This window comes from Coregonus clupeaformis, chromosome 31, assembly GCF_020615455.1.
Source record: "Coregonus clupeaformis isolate EN_2021a chromosome 31, ASM2061545v1, whole genome shotgun sequence".
NCBI lineage: Eukaryota > Metazoa > Chordata > Actinopteri > Salmoniformes > Salmonidae > Coregonus > Coregonus clupeaformis.
This window is the reverse complement of record NC_059222.1, coordinates 40,030,209-40,039,055: the sequence shown is the minus strand read 5'-3', so window position 1 is coordinate 40,039,055 and position 8,847 is coordinate 40,030,209. Positions and strand designations below refer to the sequence as shown.

Genomic DNA, 8,847 nt, shown 5'->3' with positions numbered 1-8,847 from the left:
TATACTTTTGATGGTAGCTAAACTGTTACGCCAACATTGCTAGATTGTATTTACTTGCTCAAATTACACTGGCGTTGCAGATTAAACACTTTTTACGAATGAATGCGACAAACCAGGAAGTGATTTATATAATGCCCAGCGTGCATTTCGTTTCTGTGAAGAATGAATGAAGTTACAAAAGCATCGACACTTGTCAAACTTCTCTATTTATTTGCATCGGTGGACTGTAATATCTGCGTTTGTTGTGTCAGCGGTATAGAGTTAGCTTTATTTTATTTATTTAACCATGACTGTGAATATTAAGTCCGAGAAGTGGGTAGGAACGGTGTCCTTCTTTCTGTAGTACACTCTGGTTTCTCTTCAGATCGCATAAATCTTTCGCCTTTTACTAAAGATTTCCGTGGGGAGGAACATTATGAGTATCAACTAATTTTTTGATGCCCGGCCTCACGGCTGGGCTTCCTATACTTGTTGAAAGTAAAATTAATATAGTGTAGAGATGTGTTATATTGGGTGGCATATTCATTTGGAGACCTTCTAGACCTTGGCAGCATTTATATGTTGGGAGGAAAATAGAGGAAGTGGTCAAATAGTTTTGGTTGGTGTTCTCAGTTGAAAGCAGGGGCAACTTCATCCAATGTGGTTTGAAAAATATGTTGTAGGTGGTGAATTCTATCTAATTGTGTATGCTATGAATAGTTACCTTTTTTGCGTGCGGCACTGGCAGTACACTCGTTAGAAGCAATAGTGGACAGTGTGTCAATACGTGTTGTTCTGTGATTCGGCTGAAGTTGGTTATGTAGTTAGCAGTGTGTATCAAATCAAATCAAATTTTATTGGTCACATGCGCCGAATACAACAGGTGCAGACATTACAGTGAAATGCTTACTTACAGCCCTTAACCAACAGTGCATTTATTTTAAACAAAAAAGTAAGAATAAAACAACAAAAAAGTGTTGAGAAAAAAAGAGCAGAAGTAAAATAAAGTGACAGTAGGGAGGCTATATATACAGTAAAATAAAGTGACAGTAGGGAGGCTATATATACAGGGGGGTACCGTTGCATAGTCAATGTGTGGGGGCACCGGCTAGTTGAGGTAGTTGAGGTAATATGTACATGTGGGTATAGTTAAAGTGACTATGCATAAATACTTAACAGAGTAGCAGCAGCGTAAAAAGGATGGGGTGGGGGGGGCAGTGCAAATAGTCCGGGTAGCCATGATTAGCTGTTCAGGAGTCTTATGGCTTGGGGGTAGAAGCTGTTGAGAAATCTTTTGGACCTAGACTTGGCACTCCGGTACCGCTTGGCCGTGCGGTAGCAGAGAGAACAGTCTATGACTAGGGTGGCTGGAGTCTTTGACAATTTTGAGGGCCTTCCTCTGACACCGCCTGGTATAGAGGTCCTGGATAGCAGGGAGCTTTGCCCCAGTGATGTACTGGGCCGTACGCACTACCCTCTGTAGTGCCTTGCGGTCAGAGGCCAAGCAGTTGCCATACCAGGCGGTGATGCAACCAGTCAGGATGCTCTCGATGGTGCAGCTGTAGAATTTTTTGAGGATCTGAGGACCCATGCCAAATCTTTTAGTCTCCTGAGGGGGAATAGGCTTTGTCGTGCCCTCTTCACGACTGTCTTGGTGTGTTTGGACCATGATAGTTCGTTGGTGATGTGGACACCAAGGAACTTGAAGCTCTCAACCTGTTCCACTACAGCCCCGTCGATGAGACTGGGGGAGTGCTCAGTCCTTTTTTTCCTGTAGTCCACAATCATCTCCTTTGTCTTGATCACGTTGAGGGAGAGGTTGTTATCCTGGCACCACACGGCCAGGTCTCTGACCTCCTCCCTATAGGCTGTCTTGTCGGTGATCAGGTCTACCACTGTTGCGTCGTCTGCAAACTTAATGAAGGTGTTGGAGTCGTGCCTGGCCATGCAGTCATGGGTGAACAGGGAGTACAGGAGGGGACTGAGCACGCACCCCTGAGGGCCCCCCGTGTTGAGGATCAGCGTGGCAGATGTGTTGTTACCTACCCTTACCACCTGGGGGCGCCCCATCAGGAAGTCCAGGATCCAGTTGCAGAGGGAGGTGTTTAGTCCCAGGATTCTTAGCTTAGTGATGAGCTTTGAGGGCACTATGGTGTTGAACGCTGAGCTGTAGTCAATGAATAGCATTCTCACGTAGAATAGAAACCCCACCTCTTTAAGGAATACCTGGGATAGGATAAAGTAATCCTTCTACCCCCCCCCCACACACAGCGGAGTCGCTCACCACCTTCCGGAGACATTTGAAACCCCACCTCTTTATGGAATACCTGGGATAGGATAAAGTAATCCTTCTACCCCCCCCAAAAAAAAAAAATTGTAAAGTGGTTATCCCACTGGCTATAGGGTGAATGCATCAATTTGTGAGTCGCTCTGGACTAGAGCGTCTGCTAAATGACGTAAATGTGCCCTTGAGCAAGGCACTTAACCCTAATTGCTCCTGTAAGTCGCTCTGGATAAGAGCGTCTGCTAAATGACTTAAATGTAAAAAAAATGTAAATGTGTTCCTCTTGTCCAGGTGGGAAAGGGCAGTGTGGAGTGCAATAGAGATTGCAACATCTGTGGATCTATTGGGGCGGTATGCAAATTGGAGTGGGTCTAGGGTTTCTGGGATAATGGTGTTGATGTGAGCCATGACCAGCCTTTCAAAGCACTTCATGGCTACAGACGTGAGTGCTACGGGTCGGTAGTCATTTAGGCAGGTTATTTTAGTGTCCTTGGGCACAGGGACTATGGTGGTCTGCTTGAAACATGTTGGTATTACAGACTCAGTCAGGGACATGTTGAAAATGTCAGTGAAGACACTTGCCAGTTGGTCAGCACATGCTCAGAGTACACCTCCTGGTAATCCGTCTGGCCCTGCAGCCTTGTGAATGTTGACCTGCTTAAAAGTCTTCGAAGATCTTGTGACATAAAACACTACCTTTCTTTCCTTACATTAATGACATGTATGACAGTGTTATTTCTAATTATTAAGCATTTTACAACTGAAATAGAACTTTAAACCTGCCCTGTACTATACCTGTATCTTGGAGATCTCAGAAAATGCACTGTAAGTGAGCCGCTCCCCCATATTTCGCACCCTGGTTAGCTATCTTTTTCACAGTGAGACACAAATGTTGGCCTTACTAAGGTTGACTAGATAGCAAGCAGAGATTAAAGTAGATTTAATATCTTCCCGGTATGGCGCATGCACCAAAAAAAGTATGGCCATAACAGGCCAGCCCTGGATGTTCTGCTGCCCTAGGCAAGACCAAAAAATTGCCACCCCCTTCCTATCCCCGCTAAACTAGAATAGTGTACAGCATGGGTCGGCAATAGGTTTGGCCTTGGCACAATTTTTTCCCCAGCTAATACTCGGCAGAACAGAACATAATAGCAACCCAATTTAATAGGCTTAAGCTACAAATTAAACTATGTTTAACTCATCTGGTTAGTAGGCTATACAATCAGTTCAATGTCAATAACCAATACAATAACATATCCTAATATTTTTGATTACACTGATAAAATCACCAATGTCTATTAAATTAGTTAGTTTTTATGTTTCTTTGTGCGTTGATTTGGGAAAAAACGCTTGCAATCAATGTCGATCTGAAAAAGTCTAAAAAGAAAGGTGGATAATGAAAATAGAACTTTCAGGGAAGAATGGACAGTTAAATCGGCATTCATACCATATTTCTCCAATGTCAACCCAGAGTGTCTTGTTTGCAAGCAAAAAGTTGCTGTTTGCAAATTTAAATATTAGACATCCTTGGGAATCTAACCATGGCACTTTCAAAAGTTACTTTTCCACCAAGACAGAGGCTCGATTGAAGCAGAAAATGTTAAGCCTCAACTGCTGGCTACTCCTCCGTTACTTAACTCAACAACATAACTGACTGTAAGTCGCTCTGGATAAGAGCGTCTGCTAAATGACTAAAATGTAAATGTAAATAAGTGCTTCCATAAAAGCTGCCTGGATTTAAACATCTTCTCTTTTCAGAAAGTGAAAAACTCAGAATAGCAAAGTTTTTGTCTCCTCCAATATTGAGGTACACATCACAGCTTCAGAATGTCAAAGATATTAATCAATATATCCCCACATGCAGCAGAGTCATGTATTTTGTGGGCATTTAAAGCTTGTTTCTAGCATAAGGCATCACTGAATTAAACATTGTTATAGAATGCTTTATATTATCTTAATACTTTTTATGCATGTCAAAATATGAAGCTAACATTCTGTTTACTTTTTACCCATTTCTTAAACAAAGGGTATGGCAAACCCTCACTTAATTTGAGCCCTGGTTTTAACCGAACACACCAAGCCGCTCCCAGACACAGAGGTATTAAGTATTAAAGGAGTGCATGGTGACAGTATTGGAGGATTTGTCTATAGCGACAAATCGCAGGATTGCGTCTGTCAAATAGGTAGGACTACCTCATGTTTTTTTAATAGAATGAAATAGGCTCCAACAAAACCCCCTTGTTGTTAGTGAAGTCGAATTAAAATGAAGACAATTGTTTAATTAATTACTTTTCAGCACCATATACTGTCCAAAGCTGATGTCCGCCCGCGTGCCTTTTTAAGGTGACTTTCTCCTGCACTCTCTCTCCTCATTAATAAGCTCATGATTGATAAAAGTGTCTGTCTGGTGATATTGTAATACATTTGGTCTGCAGTCTATGGGCTACATAATTAATGTCAAATTAATTTCATGGAGCGTTGGTGGAGCACCGCAGCACTGCTTCTCTCCAACAGTACCCTGGAGAGGAGCACTCGGCATGGACAAGCTAAATATTCTCCGCCCTTGCCTTTGGCAAAGTGGGCACTGCTTATCATGTGGCGGCATCAGCGCTCACCTAAATTGCCCTCATGCCACTGGGTGAGAGAAGTTATCATTGTTTTGGGGCAGAATAATGTGAGGTGTTATGTGTTGGAGGTGCGTCTTGGTCAGTTTAGCTCGAAAAATGCCGCCCTCGTCAAACTGCCGCTCTAGGCGGCTGCCTAATGAGCGGGCCGGTCATGCATATCACCATTGACTCTGATCCTGCGGTGACCGTGAAGCACCAGTCATGATGCTAAGGCTGGGTCTCCTCTGCCTACTGGCCCTCTCTCCCCCTCTGGCTTCTCCACACAAAGGCTCCCTCCCTGGGGTGTATTCTCGCCACAGTGGGTTCCCCTCAAGGTGTTCCAGGAACAACAAACTGCTGCTAATCTCTTTCGATGGGTTCCGTTGGGACTATGACAGGGACGTGGACACCCCTCACCTGGACACAATGGGCCGGGGTCAAGGCAACCCACGTCACTCCCCACTACCTCACCATCACCAGCCCCACACACTTCACCCTGCTCACAGGTAAGCTACTGCTACACATGCACAACATACCGGTAGGATACATACTGTTACACACACTGCTAACTACATAACCAACTTCAGCCGAATCACAGAACAACACATTTTACATTTACATTTTAGTCATTTAGCAGACGCTCTTATCCAGAGCGACTTACAGTTAGTGAGTGCATACATTATTTTTTTATTTTTCATACTGGCCCCCCGTTGGAATCAAACCCGTAACCCTGGCGTTGCAAACGCCATGCTCTACCAACTGAGCTACATCCCTGCCGGCCATTCCCTCCCCTACCCTGGACAACGCTGGGCCAATTGTGCGCAGCCCCATGAGTCTCCCGGTCGCGGCCGGCTACGACAGAGCCCAGAACACGTTTTGACACACTGTCCACTATTGCCTCTAACGAACGAGTGTAGCCTACTGCCAGTGCCGCACGCAAAAAAAGGTAACTATTCATAGCGTACACAATTAGATATAATTAACCACCTATCACACATTTTTCAAACCACATTGGATGAAGTTGCCCCTGCTTTCAACTGAGAACTCCAACCAAAACTGACCACTCCCTCAATTTTCCTACCAACAAATAAATGCTGCCAAGGTCTAGAAGGTCTCCAAATGAATACGCCACCCAATTTAACACAACATTAATTTTACTTTCAACAAGTGTAGGAAGCCCAGCCGTGAGGCCGGGCATCAAAAAATTGGTTGATACTCATAATGTTCCTCCCCACGGAAATCTTTAGTAAAAGGCGAAAGATTTATGCGATCTGAAGAGAAACCAGAGTGTACTACAGATTGAAGGACACCGTTCCTACCCAGCTCTCGGCCTTACTATTCATAGTCATGGTTACATGAAAAAAACCAAAGCTAAACTCTATACCGCTGACACAACACACGCAGATATTACAGTTCACCGATGCAAGTAAAGAGAGAAGTTTGACAAGTGTCAATGCTTTTGTAACTTCATTCATTCTTCACAAAATCGAAATGCACGCTGGGCATTATATAAATCACTTCCTGGTTTGTCCCATTCATTCGTAAAAAGTATTTCATCTGCAACGCCAATGTAATTAGAGCAACTAAGGAGAGCAATGTTAGCGTAAAAGTTTAGCTACAATCAAAAGTATACTTTCAAAATTGGAAACGATGTTCAATTTGCCGACGGGACAAAATACAACGCTTCAACGTGGAGCAAGCGCATGCGCCGTTGAGACATTAACATTTACATTTTAGTCATTTAGCGGAAGCTCTTATCCAGAGCGATTTACACTTAGTGAGTGCATACATTTTTCATACTGACCTCCCGTGGGAATCGAACGCCATGCTCTACCAACTGAGCTACACGGGGCCTACAATACTGTACAATTGCACTAAATATTCAAATAATAACGCAAGATTTGAAATCCCAGCAGTCTTTTTAAAATGGCATTCAGGAGAAAAATGTTTTCAATAGTTGTTTTTAAATCTTTAATAAATTATTAAATGGAATAAAATATTGGAATGGAATATAACTAATAACATTGGAATATAAAATGTAATAACAATAACTCATAACTTAACTAATTAATTCAGTGTAACATTGAGGCAACTCTCTTGTGCGCTGCTATTGCACAATTCTAATTTGTACATAGGTCACAAATGAAGCTATCCCCAGTAAAACTGGAGCACAACTCATGAGCCAACCTCCTGCACTGCTCACACCTAATCCAGTCTAGCAACATGTGACTGAAAACAGCTCCTCACAGAAAATACTTTCCACATCCCCTTCTTTGGTGGCTGATGTGGCTTGTTGTGTTGCAACAACCTTCTTTGAGATCACCTTTTTTTGGAAGAAGCTGCTTTGTTCTATTACTTTCTTATTTTTGATGTTTCTGTCGAGCATTTTCCTCCAACAACCTTTTGTAAGGTGAGGCTGTCAGTACAGCCGCAGATTCAGCCTTCCTCTGCCTCGGGGACAACTCCAATAGAACTGTTGCACTCATGAGTATTGGTACAATAAACACTTATTTTTAATCACTCTATATGCAACTATATATTCCCTAAAATGAGTGCTGACTTTTTAAAACTTACCACATTTGGAGCAAGGGTAGGCTGCAGGGTGGAGGTTGGTTGGTATTTTACCTCAGACGATCTGGTAGTAAGGTTGCTAGAAATGTGTACCTTTTGGTATTTAGTTGGTTTGGTATCGCCAACCTGCTCCCTACTCTCTCCACTGCTGGCATGGCACCTAGGTGAACATGCCAATGAAGTCACGCTTTTGGGCACATGGTGCGCGCCGCTGTCACGATCGTCTGAGGAAGCGGACCAATACGCAGCGCGTTGAGTGAACATGATGACTTTATTTAATCAAAGCAACCACGAAAACAAATAAACGAATGACGATAGTGAAGTCCACAGTGACAAATGACTGTACATGGAACAAAAACCCACAAAAACACAGTGCAACCACAACAGTTTAAATATGGCTCCCAATCAGAGATAACGAGCCGACAGCTGTCACTCGTTACCTCCGATTGGGAGTCACATGAATAATCAAGAACCACCACAACATAGAAATGAACACCTAGAAACCAACATAGAAATACACCCAAAAGAAAATGAACAACCCTGGCTCAATAATCAAAGTCCATGGAGCCAGAGTGTCACAGTACCCCCCCCTAAAGGTGCGAACTCCGGGCGCACCAGCATACAGTCTAGGGGAGGGTCTGGGTGGGCGTCTGTCCATGGTGGCGGCTCTGGCACTGGTCGTGGTCCCCACCCCACCATAGTCACTACCCGCTTACGTAGCCTCCTCCAAATGACCACCCCCAACTAAACCCCCACAGGATTAAGGGGCAGCACTGGACTACGAGGCATCACCGGACTCAGGGGCAGCACCGGACTAAGGGGCAGCACCGGGCCAAGGGGCAGCACCGGGCTAAGGGGCAGCACCGGACTAAGGGGCAGCACCGGGCTAAGGGGCAGCACCGGACTAAGGGGCAGCACCGGACTAAGGGGCAGCTCCGGACTGAATGGCGGATCCTGGCTGGTTGGCTCTGGCTGATCCTGGCTGGCTGGCGGATCCGGGCTGGACGGCTCTGGCGGATCCCGGCTGGACGGCTCTGGCGGATCCCTGCTGGACGGCTCTGGCGGATCCTGGCTGGACGGCTCTGGCGGATCCTGGCTGGACGGCTCTGGCGGATCCTGGCTGGACGGCTCTGGCGGATCCCGGCTAGACGGCTCTGGCGGATCCCGGCTAGACGGCTCTGGCGGATCCTGGCAGGACGGCTCTGGCGGATCCTGGCTGGACGGCTCTGGCGGATCCTGGCTGGACGGCTCTGGCGGATCCTGGCTGGACGGCTCATGGCTGGCTGACGGATCTGGCTGCTCGCGGCTGGCTGACGGATCTGGCTGCTCATGGCTGGCTGACGGATCTGGCTGCTCGTGGCTGGCTGACGGATCTGGCTGCTCATGGCTGGCTGACGGGTCTGGCTG

The 8,847-nt window shown here is 45.5% G+C and overlaps 2 non-coding genes across 2 annotated transcripts; one reads left to right on the top strand and one right to left on the bottom strand.

Moving 5' to 3' along the window:
• Positions 1 to 344: 344 nt before the first annotated feature.
• On the top strand, positions 345 to 460 carry LOC121548107. Its single transcript, XR_005996599.1, has one exon. It is a non-coding gene; the product is annotated as a U5 spliceosomal RNA (small nuclear RNA).
• Positions 461 to 6,044: 5,584 nt separating this feature from the next.
• On the bottom strand, positions 6,045 to 6,160 carry LOC121548130. Its single transcript, XR_005996619.1, has one exon. It is a non-coding gene; the product is annotated as a U5 spliceosomal RNA (small nuclear RNA).
• Between the last annotated feature and the right edge of the window lie 2,687 nt (positions 6,161 to 8,847).